Genomic DNA, 12,413 nt, shown 5'->3' on the forward strand with positions numbered 1-12,413 from the left:
ACAGGCTAGTGACTGGATACACAGGTATGTAGTTACAGGCTAGTGACTGGATACACAGGTATGTAGTTACAGGCTAGTGACTAGATACACAGGTATGTAGTTACAGGCTAGTGACTAGATACACAGGTATGTAGTTACAGGCTAGTGACTGGATACACAGGTATGTAGTTACAGCTAGTGACTGGATACACAGGTATGTAGTTACAGACTAATGACTGGATACACAGGTATGTAGTTACAGGCTAGTGACTAGGATACACAGGTATGTAGGTTACAGGCTATGACTAGATACACAGGTATGTAGTTACAGGCTAGTGACTAGATACACAGGTATGTAGTTACAGGCTAGTGACGAGATACACAGTATCGTAGTTACAGGCTAGTGACTGATACACAGGTATGTAGTTACAGGCTATGACTGGATACACAGGTATGTAGTTACAGGCTAGTGACTGGAAACACAGGTATGTAGTTACACGTAGTGACTAGGATACACAGGTATGTAGTTACAGGCTAGTGACTAGATACACAGGTATGTAGTTACAGGCTAGTGACTGATACACAGGTATGTAGTTACAGGCTAGTGACTGATACACAGGTATGTAGTTACAGGCTAGTGACTGGATACACAGGTATGTAGTTACAGGCTAGTGACTGATACACAGGTATGTAGTTACAGGCTAGTGACTGGATACACAGGTATGTAGTTACAGGCTAGTGACTGGATACACAGGTATGTAGTTACAGGCTAGTGACTGGATACACAGGTATGTAGTTACAGGCTAGTGACTGGATACACAGGTATGTAGTTACAGCTAGTGACTGGATACACAGGTATGTAGTTACAGGCTAGTGACTAGATACACAGGTATGTAGTTTACAGGCTAGTGACTAGGATACACAGGTATGTAGTTACAGGCTAGTGACTGGATACACAGGTATGTAGTTACAGGCTAGTGACTGGATACACAGGTATGTAGTTACAGGCTAGTGACTGATACACAGGTATGTAGTTACAGGCTAGTGACTAGGATACACAGGTATGTAGTTACAGGCTAGTGACTAGGATACACAGGTATGTAGTTACAGCTAGTGACTAGATACACAGGTATGTAGTTACAGGCTAATGAGACTGGATACACAGGTTATGTAGTTACAGGCTAATGACTGGATACACAGGTATGTAGTTACAAGCTAGTGACTGGATACACAGGTATGTAGGTTACAGGCTAGTGACTAGGATAGCACAGGTATGTAGTTACAGGCTAAGTGACTAGGATACACAGGTATGTAGTTACAGACTAGTGACTGGATACACAGGTATGTAGTTACAGGCTAATGACTGGATACCACAGCGTATGTAGTTACAGGCTAATGACTGGATACACAGGTTTGTAGTTACAGGACTAGTGACAGGATACACAGGTATGTAGTTACAGGCTAGTGACAGGATAGACAGGTATGTAGTTACAGGCTAATGACTAGATACACAGGTATGTAGTTACAGGCTAGTGACTGGATACACAGGATATGTAGGTTACAGGCTAGTGACTGGATACACAGGTATGTAGTTACAGGCTAGTGACTGGATACACAGGTATGTAGTTACAGGCTAGTGACTGGATACACAGGTATGTAGTTACAGGCTAGTGACTAGATACACAGGTATGTAGTTACAGGCTAGTGACTAGATACACAGGTATGTAGTTACAGGCTAGTGACTGGATACACAGGTATGTAGTACAGGCTAGTGACTGGATACACAGGTATGTAGTTACAGGCTAGTGACTAGATACACAGGTATGTAGTTACAGGCTAGTGACTAGGATACACAGGTATGTAGTTACAGGCTAGTGACTAGATACACAGGTATGTAGTTACAGGCTAGTGACTGGATACACAGGTATGTAGTTACAGGCTAGTGACTGGATACACAGGTATGTAGTTACAGGCTAGTGACTGGATACACAGGTATGTAGTTACAGACTAATGACTGGATAAACAGGTAATGTAGGTTACAGACTAGTGACTAGATACACAGGTATGTAGTTACAGGCTAGTGACTGGATAAACAGGTATGTAGTTACAGGCTAGTGACTGGATACACAGGTATGTAGTTACAGGCTAGTGACTGGTACACAGGCTATGTAGTTTACAGGCTAGTGACTAGATACACAGGTATGTAGTACAGGTTAATGACTGGATACACAGGTATGTAGTTACAGGCTAGTGACTGGATACACAGGTATGTAGTTACAGGCTAGTGACTGGATACACAGGTATGTAGTTACAGACTAATGACTGGATAAACAGGTATGTAGTTACAGACTAGTGACTAGATACACAGGTATGTAGTTACAGGCTAGTGACTGGATAAACAGGTATGTAGTTACAGGCTAGTGACTGGATACACAGGTATGTAGTTACAAGCTAGTGACTGGATACACAGGTATGTAGTTACAGGCTAGTGACTAGATATACAGGTATGTAGTTACAGGCTAGTGACTGGATACACAGGTATGTAGTTACAGGGCTAGTGACTGGATACACAGAGTATGTAGTTACTGGCAAGTGAACTAGATGCACCGGTATGGTAGTTACTGGCTAGTGACTGGATACACAGGTATGTAGTTACAGGCTAGTGGACTAGATATACAGGTATGTAGTTACAGGCTAGTGACTGGATACACAGGTATGTAGTACAGAGCCTATGTGACTGGATACACAGGTATGTAGTTACAGGCTAGTGACTAGTATACACAGGTATGTAGTTTACTGGCTAGTGACTAGATACACAGGTATTGTAGTTACTGGCTAGTGACTGGATACACAGGTAATGTAGTTACAGGCTAGTGGACTAGATACACAGGTATGTAGTTACAGGCTAGTGACTGGATACACAGGTATGTAGTTACAGCTAATGACTTAGATACACAGGTATGTAGTTTACAGGCTAGTGAATGGATACACAGGTATGTAGTTACAGCTAGTGACTGGATAAACAGGTATGTAGTTACAGGCTAGTGACTGGATACACAGGTATGTAGTTACAGCTAAGTGACTAGATACACAGGTATGTAGTTACAGGCTAGTGACTGGATACACAGGTATGTAGTTACAGGCTAGTGACTGGATAAACAGGTATGTAGTTACAGGCTAGTGACTGGATACACAGGTATGTAGTTACAGCTAGTGACTGGATACACAGGTATGTAGTTACAGCTAGTGACTAGATACACAGGTATGTAGTTACAGCTAGTGACTGGATACACAGGTATGTAGTTACAGGCTAGTGACTAGATACACAGGTATGTAGTTACAGGCTAGTGACTGGATACACAGGTATGTAGTTACAGGCTAGTGACTAGATACACAGGTAAGTAGTTACAGGCTAGTGACTGGATACACAGGTATGTGGTTACAGGCTAGTGACTGGATACACAGGTATGTAGTTACAGGTTAGTGACTGGATACACAGGTATGTAGTTACAGGCTAGTGACTGGATACACAGGTATGTAGTTACAGACTAGTGACTAGATACACAGGTATGTAGTTACAGGCTAGTGACAGGATACACAGGTATGTAGTTACAGGCTAGTGACTGGATACACAGGTATGTAGTTACAGCTAGTGACTAGATACACAGGTATGTAGTTACAGGCTAATGACTAGATACACAGGTATGTAGTTACAGGCTAGTGACAGGATACACAGGTATGTAGTTACAGACTAGTGACAGGATACACAGGTATGTAGTTACAGGCTAGTGACTGGATACACAGGTATGTAGTTACAGGCTAGTGACTAGATACACAGGTATGTAGTTACAGGTTAGTGACTGGATACACAGGTATGTAGTTACAGGCTAGTGACTGGATACACAGGTATGTAGTTACAGGTTAGTGACTAGATACACAGGTATGTAGTTACAGGCTAGTGATAGGATACAAAGGTATGTAGATACAGGCTAGTGACTGGATACACAGGTATGTAGTTACAGACTAGTGACTAGATACACAGGTATGTAGTTATAGGCTAGTGACTGGATACACAAGTATGTAGTTACAGCTAGTGACTACAGCTAGTGACTAGATACACAGGTATGTAGTTACAGCTAGTGACTAGATACACAGGTATGTAGTTACAGACTAGTGACTGGATACACAGGTTTGTAGTTACAGCTAGTGACTAGATACACAGGTATGTAGTTACAGACTAGTGACTGGATACACAGGTATGTAGTTACAGGCTAGTGACAGGATACACAGGTATGTAGTTACAGGCTAGTGACTGGATACACAGGTATGTAGTTACAGGCTAGTGACTGGATACACAGGTATGTAGTTACAGACTAGTGACTGGATACACAGGTTTGTAGTTACAGGCTAGTGACTAGATACACAGGTATGTAGTTACAGGCTAGTGACTGGATACACAGGTATGTAGTTACAGCTAATGACTAGATACACAGGTATGTAGTTACAGGCTAGTGACTGGATACACAGGTATGTAGTTACAGCTAGTGACTGGATAAACAGGTATGTAGTTACAGGCTAGTGACTGGATACACAGGTATGTAGTTACAGCTAGTGACTGGATACACAGGTATGTAGTTACAGCTAGTGACTAGATACACAGGTATGTAGTTACAGCTAGTTACTGGATACACAGGTATGTAGTTACATTCTAGTGACTAGATACACAGGTATGTAGTTACAGGCTAGTGACTGGATACACAGGTTTGTAGTTACAGCTAGTGACAGGATACACAGGTAAGTAGTTACAGGATAGTGACTGGATACACAGGTATGTGGTTACAGGCTAGTGACTGGATAACAGGTATGTAGTTACAGACTAGTGACTAGATACACAGGTATGTAGTTACAGGCTAGTGACTGGATACACAGGTATGTAGTTACAGGCTAGTGACTAGATATACAGGTATGTAGTTACAGGCTAGTGACTGGATACACAGGTATGTAGTTACAGGCTAGTGACTGGATACACAGGTATGTAGTTACAGGCTAGTGACTAGATACACAGGTATGTAGTTACAGGCTAGTGACTGGATACACAGGTATGTAGTTACAGGCTAGTGACTGGATACACAGGTATGTAGTTACAGGCTAGTGACTGATACACAGGTATGTAGTTACAGGCTAGTGACTAGGATACACAGGTATGTAGTTACAGGCTAGTGACTAGATACACAGGTATGTAGTTACAGGCTAGTGACTAGATACACAGGTATGTAGTTACAGGCTAGTGACTGGATACACAGGTATGTAGTTACAGGCTAGTGACTGGATACACAGGTATGTAGTTACAGGCTAGTGACTGGATACACAGGTATGTAGTTACAGGCTAGTGACTGGAATACACAGGTATGTAGTTACAGGCTAGTGACTGGATACACAGGTATGTAGTTACAGGCTAGTGACTGGATACACAGGTATGTAGTTACAGGCTAGTGACTGGATACACAGGTATGTAGTTACAGGCTAGTGACTGGATACACAGGTATGTAGTTACAGGCTAGTGACTGGATACACAGGTAAGTAGTTACAGGGCTAGTGACTGGATACACAGGGTATGTAGTTACAGCTAGTGACTGGATACACAGGTATGTAGTTACAGGCTAGTAACAGATACACAGGTATGTAGTTACAGCTAGTGACTGGATACACAGGTATGTAGTTACAGGCTAGTGACTAGATACACAGGTATGTAGTTTACAGGCTAGTGACTAGATACACAGGTATGTTAGTTACAGCTAGTGACAGGATACACAGGTATGTAGTTACAGGCTAATGACTAGATACACAGGTATGTAGTTACAGCTAGTGACTGGATACACAGGTATGTAGTTACAGGCTAGTGACTGGATACACAGGTATGTAGTTACAGGCTAATGACTAGATACACAGGTATGTAGTTACAGACTAGTGACTGGATACACAGGTATGTAGTTACAGGCTAATGACTGGATACACAGGTATGTAGTTACAGGCTAATGACTGGATACACAGATATGTAGTTACAGACTAGTGACAGGATACACAGGTATGTAGTTACAGGCTAGTGACAGGATAGACAGGTATGTAGTTACAGCTAATGACTGGATACACAGGTATGTAGTTAGCAGGCTAGTGACTGATACCAGAATATGTAGTTACAGGCTAGTGACTGGATACACAGGTATGTAGTTACAGACTAATGACTGGATACACAGGTATGTAGTTACAGGCTAGTGACTGGATACACAGATATGTAGTTACAGGCTAGTGACAGGATACACAGGTATGAAGTTACAGGCTAGTGACTGGATACACAGGTATGTAGTTACAGACTAGTGACTGGATACACAGGTATGTAGTTACAGGCTAATGACTGGATACACAGATATGTAGTTACAGGCTAGTGGATACACAGGTTTGTAGTTACAGGCTAGTGGATACACAGGTATGTAGTTACAGGCTAGTGGATACACAGGTATGTAGTTACAGGCTAGTGACTAGATACACAGGTATGTAGTTACAGGCTAGTGACTGGATACACAGGTATGTAGTTACAGGCTAGTGACTGGATACACAGGTATGTAGTTACAGGCTAGTGGATACACAGGTATGTAGTTACAGGCTAGTGACTGGATACACAGATATGTAGTTACAGGCTAGTGGATACACAGGTTTGTAGTTACAGGCTAGTGGATACACAGGTATGTAGTTACAGGCTAGTGGATACACAGGTATGTAGTTACAGGCTAGTGGATACACAGGTATGTAGTTACAGGCTAGTGGATACACAGGTATGTAGTTACAGGCTAGTGGATACACAGGTATGTAGTTACAGGCTAGTGACTAGATACACAGGTATGTAGTTACAGGCTAGTGGATACACAGGTATGTAGTTACAGGCTAGTGGATACACAGGTATGTAGTTACAGGCTAGTGACTAGATACACAGGTATGTAGTTACAGGCTAGTGGATACACAGGTATGTAGTTACAGGCTAGTGGATACACAGGTATGTAGTTACAGGCTAGTGACTGGATACACAGATATGTAGTTACAGGCTAGTGGATACACAGGTTTGTAGTTACAGGCTAGTGGATACACAGGTTTGTAGTTACAGGCTAGTGACTAGATACACAGGTATGTAGTTACAGGCTAGTGACTGGATACACAGGTATGTAGTTACAGGCTAGTGGATACACAGGTATGTAGTTACAGGCTAGTGACTGGATACACAGATATGTAGTTACAGGCTAGTGGATACACAGGTTTGTAGTTACAGGCTAGTGGATACACAGGTTTGTAGTTACAGGCTAGTGGATACACAGGTATGTAGTTACAGGCTAGTGACTAGATACACAGGTATGTAGTTACAGGCTAGTGGATACACAGGTATGTAGTTACAGGCTAGTGGATACACAGGTATGTAGTTACAGGCTAGTGACTGGATACACAGATATGTAGTTACAGGCTAGTGGATACACAGGTTTGTAGTTACAGGCTAGTGGATACACAGGTTTGTAGTTACAGGCTAGTGACTAGATACACAGGTATGTAGTTACAGGCTAGTGACTGGATACACAGGTATGTAGTTACAGGCTAGTGGATACACAGGTTTGTAGTTACAGGCTAGTGGATACACAGGTTTGTAGTTACAGGCTAGTGACTAGATACACAGGTATGTAGTTACAGGCTAGTGACTGGATACACAGGTATGTAGTTACAGGCTAGTGACTGGATACACAGATATGTAGTTACAGGCTAGTGGATACACAGGTTTGTAGTTACAGGCTAGTGGATACACAGGTATGTAGTTACAGGCTAGTGGATACACAGATATGTAGTTACAGGCTAGTGGATACACAGGTTTGTAGTTACAGGCTAGTGGATACACAGGTTTGTAGTTACAGGCTAGTGACTAGATACACAGGTATGTAGTTACAGGCTAGTGACTAGATACACAGGTATGTAGTTACAGGCTAGTGATTAGATACACATGTATGTAGTTACAGGCTAGTGACTAGATACACAGGTATGTAGTTACAGGCTAGTGACTAGATACACAGGTATGTAGTTACAGGCTAGTGACTAGATACACAGGTATGTAGTTACAGGCTAGTGACTGGATACACAGGTATGTAGTTACAGGCTAGTGATTAGATACACAGGTATGTAGTTACAGGCTAGTGGATACACAGGTATGTAGTTACAGGCTAGTGGATACACAGGTATGTAGTTACAGACTAGTGACTAGATACACAGGTATGTAGTTACAGGCTAGTGACTAGATACACAGGTATGTAGTTACAGGCTAGTGACTAGATACACAGGTATGTAGTTACAGGCTAGTGGATACACAGGTATACAGCTCTGGGCCTTGTCCACTTCTTTGCAGGGGTTCTATATGCTTGGGCCCTTTTTGCTCCCACCTGTGTGATTATTTATTATTTGTGGTTCCCTTGCTGGTTAATAAATACAACCCTCAAATCAGGAACAAATAAACCCGCAGTTCCTCCCTGGAGATCGGTTTACAGGCAGAGGAACATCAATAGCAGCTGCAAATCAATCCAATTTATATTCAAATTAAATGAAAAACAAGGTATCCTCAAGACTTCCCCAGTCCTTCCCTTAGTTATTCTCTGCAGCTGATCAGCTAAAGTATGGAAACCGGAGTGAGCTTTAGTGAATCAGTTGCAAAGAATAAAATAGTAACTTTTGAAACTGGAGAGGATTTAGAGACCCCTTGGTAAATTAAGTCCATTTGACTTAGAATTCAGCATTAACCTTTTCTGAACTGTGTAGTATTTAATTGTAGGTGTATTTGGACCATTAGATTTTGCAAATGATGCACAGAATACTTCATGCAAGGCTGGCAGGAGAATGCTGAATTGTAAAATTGAGCAGCCGGTGTCTATCAGGTCAGGGGACAGTCGATGACAATTATCAGAAAAAATAGAAATTATGTTTGAATCTCAGCAGCTCAGCGCACAAATGAGCATATTAATTGCCATGAGGAAAGGACTAATGAGAAATTAACAAACAGAAGAAATGTGCCAGGCAAGCAGAGAAAAGATACAATATGTGAATTCTGCTTTATGCCTCACATCTAATGTCACTTATTGTTGTCATCAGAAACATTTTATATTATGAAATTATGTGAGAATCTTTAAGCTTTGTTATCTCTTTGATTTGAGAATATTATCCCCACACCATCACACTAATAATTATTTTTTTTATTTTTAAGGATAATAGCCAGTTACCTTTGTTAATTACTGGATACAAAGAGACTGGCTGAAATTATGAACCAGTAGATCTGTTAGTAGCCAGATAGCCGTACACAGCAGTAAACCAGAGGAGTAGTCAGGAACAAATTCGAAGTCAGCAATCAGAGATATCATCAAAAAAACAGAGACACTATCAGGAACTAGAGATACCTTCAGCAACCAGAGATACGGTCAGGAAGTGAGGTAATGACCTCTTCGGTTCCATCGGTGGTCGGCTGGCTGAAGACGGCTAAAGGTAGGATGATCTTCAGGGGGGTAGTGTTAGGTTTATTTAAGGGGGGTTTGGGTTAGAGTAGGGGTATGTGGATGGTGGGTTTTAATGTTGGGGGGGTTGTATTTTTTTTAACATGCAAAAGAGCTGAATACTTTGGGACATGCCCCGCAAAAGGCCCTTTTAAGGGCTGGTAAGGTAATGGAGCTGTTAACTTTCGTAATTTAGAATAGGGTAGGGCATTTTTTTATTTTGGGGGGCTTTGTTATTTTATTAGGGGGCTTAGATTAGGTGTAATTAGCTTAAAAATCTTGTAATATTTTTTTATTTTTTGTAACTTAGTTTTTTTTAATTTTTGTACTTTAGTTAGTTAATTTAATTGTATTTAATTGTAGGTATTTGTAGTTAATTAATTTAATTTATTTAATGATAGTGTAGTGTTAAGTGTAATTGTAACTTAGGTTAGTTTTTATTTTACAGGTAAATTTGTCTTTATTTTAACTAGGTAGCTATTAAATAGTTAATAACTATTTAATAGCTATGGTGCCTAGTTAAAATAAATTTAAATTTGCCTGTAAAATAAAAATAAATCCTAAAATAGCTACAATATAATTATTAGTAATATTGTAGCTATATTAGGGTTTATTTTATAGGTAAGTATTTCGTTTTAAATAGGATTCATTTAGTTAATAATAGTAATTTTATTTAGATTTATTAAAATAATATTTAAGTTAGGGGGGGTGTTAGGGTTAGACTTAGGTTTAGGGGTTAATTAGTTTAATATAGATGGCGGCGGTATAGGGGGGGCAGGATAGGGGTTAATAAATTTATTATAGGTGGCGACGGTGTAGGGGGGGCAGAATAAGGGTTAATAAGTTTAATATAGGTTGTGGTGGGGTCCGGGAGCGGCGGTTTAGGGGTTAAACAATTTATTTAGTTGCTGCGGGGTACGGGATCGGCAGGATAGGGGTTAATAAATTTATTATAGGTGGCGGCGGTATAGGGGGGCAGGATAGGGGTTAATAGGTATTATGTAGGTGGCGGCGGGGTCCAGGAGCGGCGGTTTAGGGGTTACCATTTTTAATATAGGTGGCGGCAGTGTAGGGGGGCAGATTAGGGGTGTTTAGACTCGGGGTACATGTTAGGGTGTTAGGTGTAGACAGCTCCCATAGGAATCAATGGGATATCGGCAGCAGCGAACATGAACTTTCGCTATGGTCAGACTCCCATTGATTCCTATGGGATCCGCCACCTCCAGGGCGGCGGATTGAAAACCAGGTACACTGGGCCGGAAAAGTGCAGAGCGTGCCTGCTAGTCATTTGATAACTATCAAAAGTAGTCAGATTGTGCCGAACTTGCGTTCGGAACATCTGGAGTGACGTAAGACTCGATCTGTGTTGGACTGAGTCTGGCGGATCGAAGCTTACGTCACGTAACTTAGGCGAATCAGCCTTGCCACAAATACGCTGCGGAATTCCAGCGTATTTGAGGTTGACGGCTTGATAACTAGGGGCCATAGAGTCAGCAACCAGAGATACATTCAGGAACCAGAGATACTATCAAGAACCAGAAATACTGTCAGGAGCAGAGATTCTATCAGGATCTGAGATACCTTCAGGAACCAGAGATACCATTAGGAACCAGAGATACAGTCAGGGACTGAGTTACTGTCAGGAACCAGAGATACCATTAGGAACCAGAGATACAGTCAGGGTCTGAGATACTGTTAGGAACCTGAGATACTGTCAGGAACCAGAGATACCATTAAGAACCAGAGATACCATTAGGAACCAGAGGTACAGTCAGGAACCAGAGATACCATTGAGAACCAGAGTTACAGTCAAGAACTGTGATACCCCCAGGAACCAGAGATACCATTAGGAACCAAAGATACAGTCAGGAACTGTGATACCGTCAGGAACAAGATATACCATTAGGAACCAGAGTTACAGTCAGGAACTGCCATACCATCAGGAATTAGAGATACCATTAGGAACCAGAGATACAGTCAGGAACCAGAGATACCATTAGGAACCAGAGTTACAGTCAGGAACTGCTATACCGTCAGGAACAAGAGATACAGTCAGGAACTGCAATACCGTCAGGAACAAGAGATACCATTAGGAACCAGAGTTACAGTCAGGTACTGAGGTAAATTCAGGAACCAGAGAGGCCATTAGGAACCAGAGATGCCATTAGGAACCTGAGATACAGTAAGGAACCAGAGACACCATCAGAAAATAGAGACACTATCAGGTACAAGACGTAGAGGCTTATTTATCAAGCTGTCAACCGCAAATACGCTGGAATTCCGCAGCGTAATTGTGGTGAGCCTGATTCGCCCTATTTATCAAAGCCTACAGACCGGCAAAAGTTGAAATCTGTGACGTAACATACGATCCACCGGTCTCAGTCCGACACAGATCAATGCTTACATCATTACAGATGTTCCTATCTGACACCTTTTGCAAGTTATAAAACTTCTAACAGGTACGCTCGCCACTATTCCGGCCCAGCATACCTGGTTTTCATTCCGCCACCCTGGAGGCCGCGGATGCCATAGATATCAATGGGAGTCTGAAAGCAGCGAAAGCTCATGTTCGCTGCTGTCAGATATCCCATTGATTTCTATGGTAGAAAACAAATTACGTTTACACCTAACATCCTAACATAAGCCCCGAGTCTAAACACCCCTACTCTGCCGCCCCCGACATCGCTGCAACTAAATAAAATGTATTAACCCCTATCCTGCCGCTCCCTGACCCTGCCGCAACTAAATAAATGTATTAACCCCTATCCCGCCGCTCCCGAAGCCCACCGCAACTAAATAAAGTTATTATTCATTAAGACTTCTGCCGACTTCGCTGAGGACTTCTGTCGCTACGTTGAGGATGGATGTCGG

The sequence above is a fragment of the Bombina bombina genome, chromosome 10, assembly GCF_027579735.1.
Source record: "Bombina bombina isolate aBomBom1 chromosome 10, aBomBom1.pri, whole genome shotgun sequence".
NCBI classification, from domain to species: domain Eukaryota; kingdom Metazoa; phylum Chordata; class Amphibia; order Anura; family Bombinatoridae; genus Bombina; species Bombina bombina.